This window comes from Meleagris gallopavo, chromosome 14 (genome assembly GCF_000146605.3).
Source record: "Meleagris gallopavo isolate NT-WF06-2002-E0010 breed Aviagen turkey brand Nicholas breeding stock chromosome 14, Turkey_5.1, whole genome shotgun sequence".
Taxonomy (NCBI): Eukaryota; Metazoa; Chordata; class Aves; order Galliformes; family Phasianidae; genus Meleagris; species Meleagris gallopavo.
The window spans coordinates 13,113,187-13,125,007 of NC_015024.2; the positions used below are offsets into that span (position 1 = coordinate 13,113,187).

General features: G+C 46.6%; 1 long non-coding RNA gene across 1 annotated transcript; it reads left to right on the top strand.

Annotated features, from left to right (window-relative positions):
* The first annotated feature begins 1,857 nt into the window (after positions 1-1,857).
* On the top strand, positions 1,858-8,483 carry LOC104913189. The gene is made up of 3 exons (XR_795184.2): positions 1,858-1,956; positions 7,667-7,739; positions 8,364-8,483. It is a non-coding gene; the product is annotated as an uncharacterized LOC104913189 (long non-coding RNA).
* The last annotated feature ends 3,338 nt before the right edge of the window (positions 8,484-11,821 follow it).

Below are 11,821 nucleotides of genomic sequence, written 5' to 3' on the forward strand. Positions count from 1 at the left end.
ACAGAGGCTGGTGAGGCACTGGAACAGGTTGCCCAAGGAGGTTGTGGATGCCCCATCCCTGGAGGCATTCAAGGCCAGGCTGGATGTGGCTCTGGGCAGCCTGGTCTGGTGGCTGGCGACCCTGCACATAGCAGGGGGTTGAAACTGGATGATCACTGTGGTCCTTTTCAACCCAGCCCCTTCTATGATTCTGTGATTCTATGAAATGGTACCGATGACCCCAAAAGCTGAGTGAATGGATTTGGTTTGACATGTCTCAGTAACAATGCCCACAACGCCTCACTTCAACCTGCCTACATCTGAAGTCACATACTGCTTATATTGCCAGACTTTGTCTGATAATCCTTTTACAGCAAACTCCAGTTAGAAACAATGAAAAGAACATTAAAGAAAATTACTGTAGACCACGTGACTGGGTCAAATAAGCATGGCACCAGTGATTTTTCATTTTCCTATTTCCCACTCATCCCTTCCTGAGGTACAGAGAAGCGTTTGCAGTTTCAGCTAACCCAAGCCACGGGTCCTGGTGTCATCTGCTTTAAGTGACCTGGCTGACACGTATCCAAGTGAGCCCCAGATTGCCTGCTGCAAACAGGAACATGTTGCCTCCAAGCTGGGTGCTAAAATCACAGCTCAGGTAAGGAGCAGCCATCCTCTTACGGCTGCGGTTATTAATTGTAACAGGAACTGGCAGGCTGGAAATATAAAGATCTTTCCTGCATTAAAACATCTTCAGGCAACGGTACAACTTTGCAGAGCTCTATAAAATCTATCAGCTCTAATGAAATCACTCACTTTGATCCCAGTCTTCATTTTGGTGTCCTGCAAAATTAAACAAAACGATGCAAATGCTGTAAAAGAGAATCAAATTGCTATATTACAAATAAAGAGGCTTTTTTCTTTCTTATGGAGCATGTTTTTAATAAAGCTGGTACGGCCAAAATTAAAAATACAGCTGCACACAACAAAAGGAGGAGGAGATGAGCATGTTCATTTGCAGCTTCAAGGTGATTCTCAGTTTTTAAATGTCACATCAGATATTCTTCAGTCCTTTTCTCTTCCTCCCCCCACCCCCAAAAAAAAAAGAACCTGAATAGCTGTGTAGCCTCCATATGTGCTGCTACAAACGCATGCCAGCAGGTTGGGCATGAATGTGAAGGCTGAAGCCACAAATCACTGCACGCCGAGACCTGGGGGTGTCAGACCTTGTCTTGCTTCATTTCATTGCACGCAGGGGTGCTGGTATGTTGCATTCTTGGTAGTGAAGCCCATCCTCTCGTATTGTCTGTGAATTTATTGCTTGTAATTTATGAGTTCTGATTTTCACAAGTTGTGTTTTGTTTTGTTTTTTTTTGCCTGAGTGAGCTGTAATTCAGAACCAGTTTCTGTGAGAAGAGGAAGGAATTTTAGACATGGTTGCAAGACTGCAGCAGACCTGGAGATAACGTGTGAGCTAAATGAGCCCAGCACAGGGCTTGAATTCCACTGCACACAATAAGCACCGTCACAGCCTGAGAATAACCACACAGCCAGGGAAGAAGTGTATTACTATTAGTATAACACTGCTCCTTCCAGCAGTAATTTGTTACCAATTGTTTGGGGAACTGGAGCTATATCCTTCTTAATGTTCTGCCCAGCTCTGTTGGAAGATGATAACAGCATGCCAAGCTGTTCAACACACAGTAAGGGGTAAAGTTCAGCTGCAGATCTGAGCCACCAAAGGCTGATGGCCTAACTCAGTGCAGATGGGCTCAGGCCAACCAGGCTGACAGGTTCAGGATCCATCAGCAGTTGCATCTGCAGAGACTTCATTAGCAGTTGCTTATAAGGGAGGAAGGCAGAACAGGCAGTGTTGTTGGCCAGGTGGCTGATGTAGATCCAAGCTGTGTAGGTGATGTGCTTGTGTAAATCAGCCCTAAATCTGGTCCTTGTTGGTGGCTGCTGCTTCTTTGGCTTGTGAGTAAATCGATGGGCAGGGTGGGATTGAAAGGGTGCTTGAGGCAAGCTGAAATGACCACTAAGTGAGGGCATCAGGTGCTCTTAAAGGTAAATAAACTGTGGTGTGTGGCTTGATGCAATATAGTATTTCCTAGGTTGGAATTAATAGAAAAGCCAAATAGTTGTGGGGATACAGCAGGCTGAGGGCTGCCTAATGGGGAGAAGCGTTCCTTCCTGCTTTGTTTCTTGCTGGGTAGACCTTGGAAAAGCATCCTGTTTTGGGGTTATTTTCTCTTGAGGAAGAGGTGCTGGGGAAACACAACTTAGAAAAGCACAGCAAAAATGAGCTGAGAACAAAAGCTTTAGGGAGAAAAAAGCTGTAGGGCTAAGGCTGCTTGGTCTGAAGGAGAGGAAATGCAACGAGAAGAGATAATTGAGCCTGAGTCCACCAGGACTGCTGTAGAAAGGAAGGGAATGGGCAGCTCTCTATGTCTGTGGAGGAGGGGATGGGCAGAAGTGACATTAAGATATGTAACTTGAATATGAGGGTTGAGAAGCACTGGGATAGATGTGCCCTGGGAAGCTGTGGAGTTGCTGTTGCTGGGAGTCAGAAGTCAGACAAACATCTGCCAGAAATAGGCCTTCTGACCCTGCCCCAGGCTCTCTGCCTCTGCTCGAGGCTCCTCTCAACCCTCACTGCTATGGTGATATTAACAGTGAGTTCTGCATAAACAGAAGTCAATATATTGTCTTTCCTCTGCAAGGAAGGAGGGGCAGGTTGTGCCCTGAAGGAAGAGATGTGGGATAAAACAGCTGTGACAAGGGGCAAAATGTGACTGAGACCTGAAATCAATGGAACTACTGTTTCCTTCCTTCTCTTTAAGTATTAATAATAGATTTATTTTTTCTAGTCTACCGAGATAGCCAGAATGATTCTACACTATGAAGCCCTTAATGCACTGTGCTCCAAGATGTATTCTGCAGGCATTTACTTTCCTTTCTCAGGAGAGATTTTCTTATGAAGTGCCATTGTAGGAAGTGGGGCCAGGTGCTCCATAACAGTGCTGTGCAGCTTTTCGTAAGCAAATTCCTCAGCTTCTGAAACAGTGAATTTCTAACATGAGGCTCCTCTGCTTCCTTTCCAGCAGCAGGCAGATCTGTAGAATGACTGACTGTGATGATAATAAAGAAAAGCACGCTGTGTGCACTAGGGAAATAATAAGAAGAGGATTTGCCAGTGGTTTGGTGTGAGGTTTGTTGGCCCTCCATGCTCATCCACTGCTCTGTTGGTATACAGCAGCCAGATGTATCTGCAGGCAGTCAGCACCAGGAGAGCATCAGCCAAGTGCAATAAGTTGGAAAAAGTATACCAGCCAAAAGCCTTTGCCATAGGGTAAGAGGGCTGGGGGATTGTGATCCCCCTGGGCAGGATGCTGAGCTGGTAGTGGTTGGCAGTGGAGTTGCTCTGCATGGGTTCTGTGTGGTTGGGGTGGGTGTAACTGTGCTGCTGGTCTGGCTGTGGGCTCCCATGGGCTGTGGCTGGCTGCTCAAAGTCAGAGCTCAATAAAGCCTGGAACATCATGTCTGCTTGGAAGCATTTCTCATCTGTGGAGAGGCTTAGCAGTGAGCCTGGGCAGCAGAGTATCAGTGTGCTGTGTTGACTCAAGACTGATCAAAGCTTGCTGGTTAGAAAGGCCTCTTCCTCAAAGTTAGTGATAGGGAAACCTGCTTTCTTCCCATCTGGCTGTTGTGGAGGTTATTCAGAGCTGCCCTATGCATCCTTGATGGTGAGGAGCCCGGGCTGGCAGGACTGCTGTACCAGCAAAAGGCAGTCCTGCACGTGGATGCTCTGTAGAGGCCCTCAGAATAAGGGAACGAGGCGTGTTCCCGTGCCTTGTGCTAAGTGAGAATACGTTGGGTGGTATTTGCACGTTAGCAGGCTTGTGTATTGGGCAGTACTGTGAAGAATTCGGATACTGCGTACAAATCGTTACCTTGAATCAGAGATGCCGATGGTAAACAACTCTGCCCTCTAGTGCCGTTCAGCGATACCGTGAGATTCCAGCTAGCGGCGGTCCTGGGAAGGTGCTGACCCAGAGCATCCCTTCATGCATGCAGCCGCGTGTGCAGCGCTGGCGCTGGAAGTTGGGGTTGGGCAGGCAGCTCAGCACACGATGGTGCGCCCTCTACATGTCTCTATTTCCACTTGAGCAGCCCAGTTGAGCCTGGTATTTGCTTTCCCGTAATGTTTATTATGCCTCTGAGAGACATGCAGAGGAGCCAAATGATGAACAGCCGTTTGAGGAGCTTTGCTCTTTCGGCTCCATAAATAATGAATTCATTGGGGTGAGAAAACGCACACCCAGACACAAACACATGCAAAGCCCTGCAGAGGAAAGGGAATAAAAGCATGGAAGCTGGAGATACAAATACAAAGTCTTGTGCCAGTAAAATGGGAACTGCTTTTTGGAGATAGAAGCTGTCAGAGAGCTAGGAGTTAATTGCCTCGAGGGGAGACAAGGAGCACTTAAAGATGCGGGTGAGTGCTAGCTGAGGTTTGAAGTGATAGCTTGCTACCTGTCTGACTGCTGGGGAGGGCAATTAGTTTGAGCAGGATGTTTGTTTGCAAGTCCTGTCTTTAAGCATCAGCTGAAATAACTCAGCTGTGAGTCAGCTTGTGTGGTAGCTGCCTGCCCAACCTCAACAAGGTACAGGGATATGTTTGAGTCTGTTGGCCATCTTCAGCTCGTTTAGGTGGCACTGTGTGGTTTCAAAGAGACTGTTTTCCTTCTGGAAGTTTTCTTTTCTTTAAAAAGGGGAGAAGAAAAAAGAAAAAAGACAACCTATACTGCCTATGCTGAGAGTACTTGCAGAAGTAGCATGCTTTTGTGAACAGCAGGAATCCATAGTGAGGAGCACTGAAAGGCAGATCTACAGGGCTTGGGTAGCACCAGTGCTCACCAACAGGTCACTGGTCTGACTGCCAAGCTGTGCCTTGCACTGGGACACAGCACTTCCTCAGGGGTTAAAATGGGTTTACTCTGCTTTACTGGCAATTAAAACGGAAGCATACTGCTTTGCAATTAGTCCTTCAAAGATGAATGCTTGCGGACAGCCAGTGGGAGCACACAGCAGTGGTTTGATTTATGAAAAGCTGAGATTTCAGTTCTCTGATCTGTCTTGGCTTGATTTGCCCTGATAAGAGCTGGGGCATTTTCATAACGTTTGAACATCAGCTTGCCTCAAATGTTTCCCAAGTCCATCACATCCTGGGTGCTGTCTTCTTGTGGAGCTGGGAACTTGATTGTCCAGCTCTGCCCAAAGCATTTTGGAGGAGCTTTACCTCTCAGCAATAGTGATGATTGTGTTGGGGCCAGAAAGAGAATCACAGAACCATTAAGGCTGAAAAAGACCACTGAGATCATTTAGTCCAGTCGGCAACCATCATCACTATGCCCACTACTTGACTGTTGCGTAAATACCCCACATGTGGGATTGGCTGTTTTTTATCAGTCAGCATAGCAATATTGTCCTTATAGCAAACTGTTTGTTTGTTTTTAGTTGATTTCTGAAGCAAATAAACCCTGCAAGTTCATGTTGTTTGATCTTCTTTCTCCCTATACCTTTTGGAATGGTTAACTTGTCTTAACCAAACTTGACCCAGGTGGTTGGGCAGAGACCTGATGGTGCCCTCATAGGGGGAGAGGCTGCTGCAGAGGTTTGTGCCAAAGGTGACAAATGGAAGTGGGGGAGGGGGAAAAAAAAAGAATTAGTAATTTTCAAGCCTGGGAAAAGTTCAGCTAGAGCTTTCTCCTGATAACTGTCAGATTGCTTCTCATCCCCCTTTATCTATTCTGTGTAATGATAAAAGCTCAAATGTTAATGCAAATACAAGGTAATTTTGCAGAGCATCGTTCCTATAAGCGCTACATTCATTATGGGATGAAATAATGTAATTAGAGGGATAATAGCGGAGAGAGAGAGGAAAATGGAGAGGTGTGAGCAAAAGAGTGCAAATATATTTTCAGCAAAGTTTAGGAAAGAAACGGAGAGCTAATGAGGTGGAGCTCATCTAGATGGCAGCAGCAAGCATTGCTTTTCCTACCAGGGCAAGTGTCTGGAGACATGTGTCTGGAGAATAAAAGAGAATTAATAAATTGTCAGACTAATGGATGAGGGTAGAAGGAGCTACAAAGAAACACCAGTATTAGCCTGAAGCTACTAGGGTGCAATGGATTTATATATACTCCAGTTTGTTCAGAATGAGCGCTCAGTGCTGGGCAGCTCCACTGCCTCTTTTTTCTTTTCTGGGGACAAATCCTGACTGAGGAAGCTAACAGCTCCATCAGCTGTATAATTAGTATGAGTAAGTCCCTTATTTTCACGGGGTGTTGGTTGGAGGCTGCTGCTGCCCAGCAGACACGTCCATGAAGGTGGACACGGGTGGGCTGCTGCTGGTGATGGGAAAGAATGAGGAGAGCATTAGGTTTAGGCTGAAATAAATGGGTTGTCCAGCTGTAGCTGCTTTAGAGAGGAAGTTGAATGTTAATTAGATGCCACCAGTAATTACGGTGATTATGTATTTTTTTGAGTGGCTGTTGGGAATAGTTCAATTCACATCCAAAGGCGAGCATGAATGACATTTCTAATCACTTTAAGGAGAAGGGAAGGTACTTTTTAAATGAGGAAAATTGCTGTAAAACAATTTAAGCTACAGTAGATGCAAAGAACTGCAACTGCTTTGATGTCACTGTCAGGAAAAGTGGATGTTGGATGAAGCAAGAGAAAACGCAGTAAAAGCATCCTGCTTCCCTGCCTTCTGACTTCAGAAACTCAGTCACTGGGCAGAAAGTCTTTTTCAACTCTGAATATGGGCTGTCATGATTAAAAAAGAAAGGAATAGTAGTAAGGGAAAGGAGGGAGGGTTTGTTGGGTTTAACAATGTCCATAAACAGATGATGGCAAAAATGGGACCTATGCTATTCTTCCACATGTCAGTGCATTTTCTTGACTGTGAGCTAAGCAGTCCTCTTGAAAATGCTCTGAAATTATTTTCCTCTCTGTCAGGTCTTTGTTGTTGTTGTTGTTGTTCCAGAAAACCAAATTCAGTAGGCTTATCCATACAGTGGGCTGTTCCAAAACTGTTGTGCTGTTGCATATTTCTGTAGGCACTGGCATAAAATAAGTGCATGAATGAGAAACTACTCAGAAATACCTGTTGTGCTCTGAACTCCATTTTTCTTTCAGCTGTAGATAAAACCTCTCACTTATAGCCACTAGTTCAGAACTCATTAACATGCCACCCACTGAGTCTGATAACCTAACACCTTTGATCTCAGTCTCAGCTCAAATTCACCCTTTGCAATATTTGTCAAGGTTTTGAATAAACTTGCATACATTCCCACCAAGCATGTACTGGACCCTCAGACTTTTGTGGGTTGCTGTACTGGAAATGGCAGGCGCAGACTGATTAGATGAGAGCTTACGTGCCCTTCAGTGCAAACCCACTGAGTGCTTCTAGGGGTCCCTCGTGTCTAAAAATAATGACAAATGCTTGAATTTCATATATATGAACATCTAAGGACAGTGAGCTGATTTGCACAGAATCCTTCTGATGCTTGGACAAGGACAGTCTCCTACAACCCACAGGAATGTTCCACCTACAGGACATTTGCAGCTGCCCAATGTGAAACTTAAAAAAAACTGCATCATTCCCCTTCATTCACAGGAGAAATTCAGTACTTCACCACCCAGCCCTCCTGAAGCTGATATTTGGAAGGTCTCTGCATGTGATGATTCTGGTAAGATATTTTTTCTTTGCATCTGCTGTATAACTTTTGTCTTGGACATGACTGACTTAATTCAGCATTGGCACCATACAAGATAGATGCCCTTATGACTTTCAGTGGTCAGTGTGTCTTAATTAAGCAGATGTCCAGCATAATGGCACAGCCACTTGGTCCTGCATTCCCCTGTCTGCTTGGGCGTTGCATCCAAATGACAAACCCACTGCTTTCTCCATGTGGAGATCCTTCAGTGTCCCCTGCCCCTGTCCATGGGACCACCTACTCCTTTGGGTGTGACTAGAAGTGCCTCCATCACAGGAGCTGAGTGCAGGTGTCACTTCAGATGACACCATCATGAGATGGGCGCATGGCTCTACTCCTAAGCATGCAGGTGTGTTCGTTGCATGGTGGGGGGGCCATCAGAAGGTGCTGTATTTTACTTCTGTGATGGATCCCTGCTGTTGCAGATCAGAGGGAAATGGAGCAGTGAGAGACTGACTGCTGGAGCAGTGGGAGCGAGACCTTGCACAACCTTTATTGCATGCTCAGAGTAGAGTTCAGATTTAAAAGCTGCACTTGCAAAATTTGCTTGGCTCTGCTTTACCTTGTGTTTATGTGACCTGTGCTCTCCTCTTCCAGATTGCTCCTGAAGGACCTACTGCAGATTGACAGGAGGCTGCCAAAACACATTGTACCACATCAGGAGGAGCAGAGGACAGCTTGAGACTCTCATTCCTTCTCGTCTCTGGGGATGAGGAGGTGACAAAACTAAAGGGACACCCCACAAGTCTGGGGAAATACAGGAAGAATACAGGAAGCCTCTGGCTTCAGTGTTTGAGATGCTGAGTACCCCTGGATCTGATGGCTTTGGTTGCCTTTTACTCTCCTCCTCTCGTCTTGTACTTGGACACTGTTAGTGAAAGACCTGATACGGGGCTCTCCATGCTGGTTTGTGTGAGAGCATCAGGGCTGTGCAATGGCATAAACTTTGCATCCTCTTATCTCAAGCAGTAAAGTGAAGATGTTGGTACTGCAGCTTGGTGGCTCTGTCAAAAGTGAAAGCAGTGAGACAAAACTATCTCCTATGTGTCCCCTACAGACACAGGGATACTAGGAGAGTTCTGTGTGTCCACCACAGCCAAGCCAGGGGCTCCTCCAGCAGCAAGGTGGAGGAAAGAGCAGTAACTGCAGAGCTGGTTCAGGAGCATGTGGAAACTCCAAGGAGAGGGGTTTAATGTTAACTTATATTCTCTGCAGCTCTCCCTGAGGTGAGAGCTGGGGCCCTGGGCTCCATGCGGAGGTGGCTGGGCACAGCCTGGTGCTGGCCCCATTCCTGTGTGTGCAGCTGCTTTGGGAAACGTGTCCTTTCCTTTCAGCTCTCAGCAGTTTCTGTGCGTGCCCACCAGAGAGCAACCCTGGCACAGGGCTGGTGTCTCCAGAGACAGAGATGGGAGCAGTTGGGCTGGGGGCGAGGCCAAACCCAATTTCCTTCACCCTTTCCAGCCCTGTCATCTTGCCCAAACCGGAGCTGGAGGGAGGGTGTGACCCTGCTGTGTGCCCCATGTTCTGGGCAAGAGGAGCATCCTGCTGGGCACAAGGACATGGCATCAAGAGAGAAGAGACTGGCTGTCCTGAAGCTGTTGTAGGGAAGGACCATGCTGGGACAGCAGGGAGAGTCTCTCCCATGCATAAAGAGCATTCAGACAGCCAAAACCTCCAGAATTCAGATGGGTAACAGCCCAGTGCTTTATGGCAGTCTCACAAGTAAATGTGCAGATGAATTTTGTTTTTCTATTTTTGTTACTTTTTGACAGTTGTCTCAATTAATGTCTTTGGTACTTGAATATGGAGTTTGGTGTTATGGTGTGTTCTGGTATATGAGGTACAATCTCGTACTTGCTGTTCAGAGAAGGAAGAAAGCTGTACTTGACATGCAGGTTTTATAAGCAACAGTGCTCAGTGCTGGCCTGAGGTCCTCAGTGGGCCAAAAGGTTTAGGTTAAGAGATGAGGGCTCAGCCATGCTGCATGAACTATCTCACTGCAGCTCCCCCTGTGTGGGGAGGAGATGGGCAGGGTTTGTTCTCCCCACAGATGTGCAGAGCAGGTGGTAGTCACCTCGCTCTCTGCTCCATGCTGGATCTGTGTTCCCATGGGCAGCAGCAGGTGGGATGGCTGTGACCCCTGTGAACTGCAGCCCCAGGGCTCACGCAGAGGGCTTTGATGGAAAGCTGAGGGAAGAAACAACACTGCTATTTTTATCCTTGCACCAGCCCGGGGATTTGGATTGGCAGGGTTAGTTATGAAGCCAATATTATGAGTTTAACTATGAGTGAAATAACACAACTTCTGTGGGAAGCAGAGTAAAAGAGGCAATTATGCAGTAGCTTAATAACAGCACTCTGGCTGGGTAGCTGAAAATATACAGTTGATAGTAATTAGATTTTTTTTTTCATTCTTCCTGTTAAATAGCTACCAAAATTACAATATATATTCATCTGATTCACTCTTACATGCTGTCTTCATCACTGGGTCCATACCCATTTGGCCTTCAGACTATTTTTGTTTTGTAATTTTCTACTGTCTGGTATTTCAGAGGCATGGAACTCGATGTTCTAATGTTGGGGACACAAAGCAAGATGAAAAAGGCAGGTGGGGGAGCGGGCAGGAACCCCATCAGAAATGCAGGGCATGTCTGGATGGACAGCAAGGACTTTTCAAGTGGGCTCCCCCCAACTCACTGTCCTCTTTCCAAGCACTCGCCTCTTCTTTTTCATGTATAGACAGCAGTAAGTTTTCCCTTATGCCACACAACCTCACATTACCTTAGCAACTGTGTGCTTTCCAGCTTGCAGGGTAGAACTTGATGAGCCAGCAAGTGCGTGGCACTTGGGCTGCTTCTGATCATAGCTTGAAAGCTCTGCGCAGCATGAAGGAAAGAGCTCTCAGGTTTGCTCTTGTTGCTGAAGGCTTAGGATGGGATATATGCTTGGAGGCTGAAAGTAATCTTCCTCTTGCTGTTTTATTATGTAAAAGAGCCAAGTGTGATTAATGATACCATGGTCCTGTTGTTGTGATGTGACACAGGACTGTGAGGTTGTGTTTTGTGGCTCTGATGCCCAGTGGTGTCTCTGACACGTGCAATAAATATTCTCTGCAGCAGCATTCCTGACCTCCCAGCAGAGCATCTCATTGCCTTTCTTCCGCTGTGGCAGGAGCAGCACAGTTCAGCCTCACACCTGTATTTTAGTTTTAAAGCACACTGGAGATCTCCGGTGCCATTAGCAGGGTAGAGGCTACCTCCAGGTATGCTGCTGCCCCATTTGCTTCTGGTTTTCAACAGAAATACACTGTGCTCTTGCCAAGTGCAGATGCTCCAGATGGTGCTGGGAAAAGTGCAAATGAGAGCTCTGATTCCAGCCCTTCTTCCCTTTAATGAATCCCATCCAGCTCTCTAGTACAATGGGTTTTGTTGGTTGGGTCTATTTTTCATTTTTTTTTGTTTGTTTTTAAAGGGGCTTTTAAAATGCATCCCACTTCTTTCTGCTACCCTTGACTCTGTGAGTTTATGACCTTCAGCTCATTCCTCCCTCACTGGGAAGCATGCTGTAGGGTTTTGCCGTCTTGTGCCTCTGCCTTCCACGTCTCTGTGCTCTCTCATAGCCTGCAGAAGTTGGATGTGATCCATCCATGGGATGTCCAGCTGCCCAGTGCTGGGGTCAGCTGCCAGTTTGGGGACCTCATGGTGGACGAGGTGGCTCATGGGGTGTGCCATGTCCTCCTGCAAAGCTGTGGTGGAAGAGCATGGAGGATGGAAGGAGATCCTTGTGGACACTGCCTGGACCAGAATTTAGTTGGTGAGGCTGGGAGAGGGGAGCTGCCATCTCCTCCTTTATCTCATCTGGAGTGGTGTATGTGCTCCTATTGTAGGCTGGCTGTGCTGCTGCTTGCACAGTGCCCCAGCCACCACCCTGCATTAGCTTATCCCAGTGTATTCCCATCTTACAAAATTAGATCAATTTTGCAAATTGCTGCTGCACTAGTAATTGAATTGAAGGGTGGTTTTTTTTTTTTTTGCTGGTTGCTGTTCTTTCTCTCT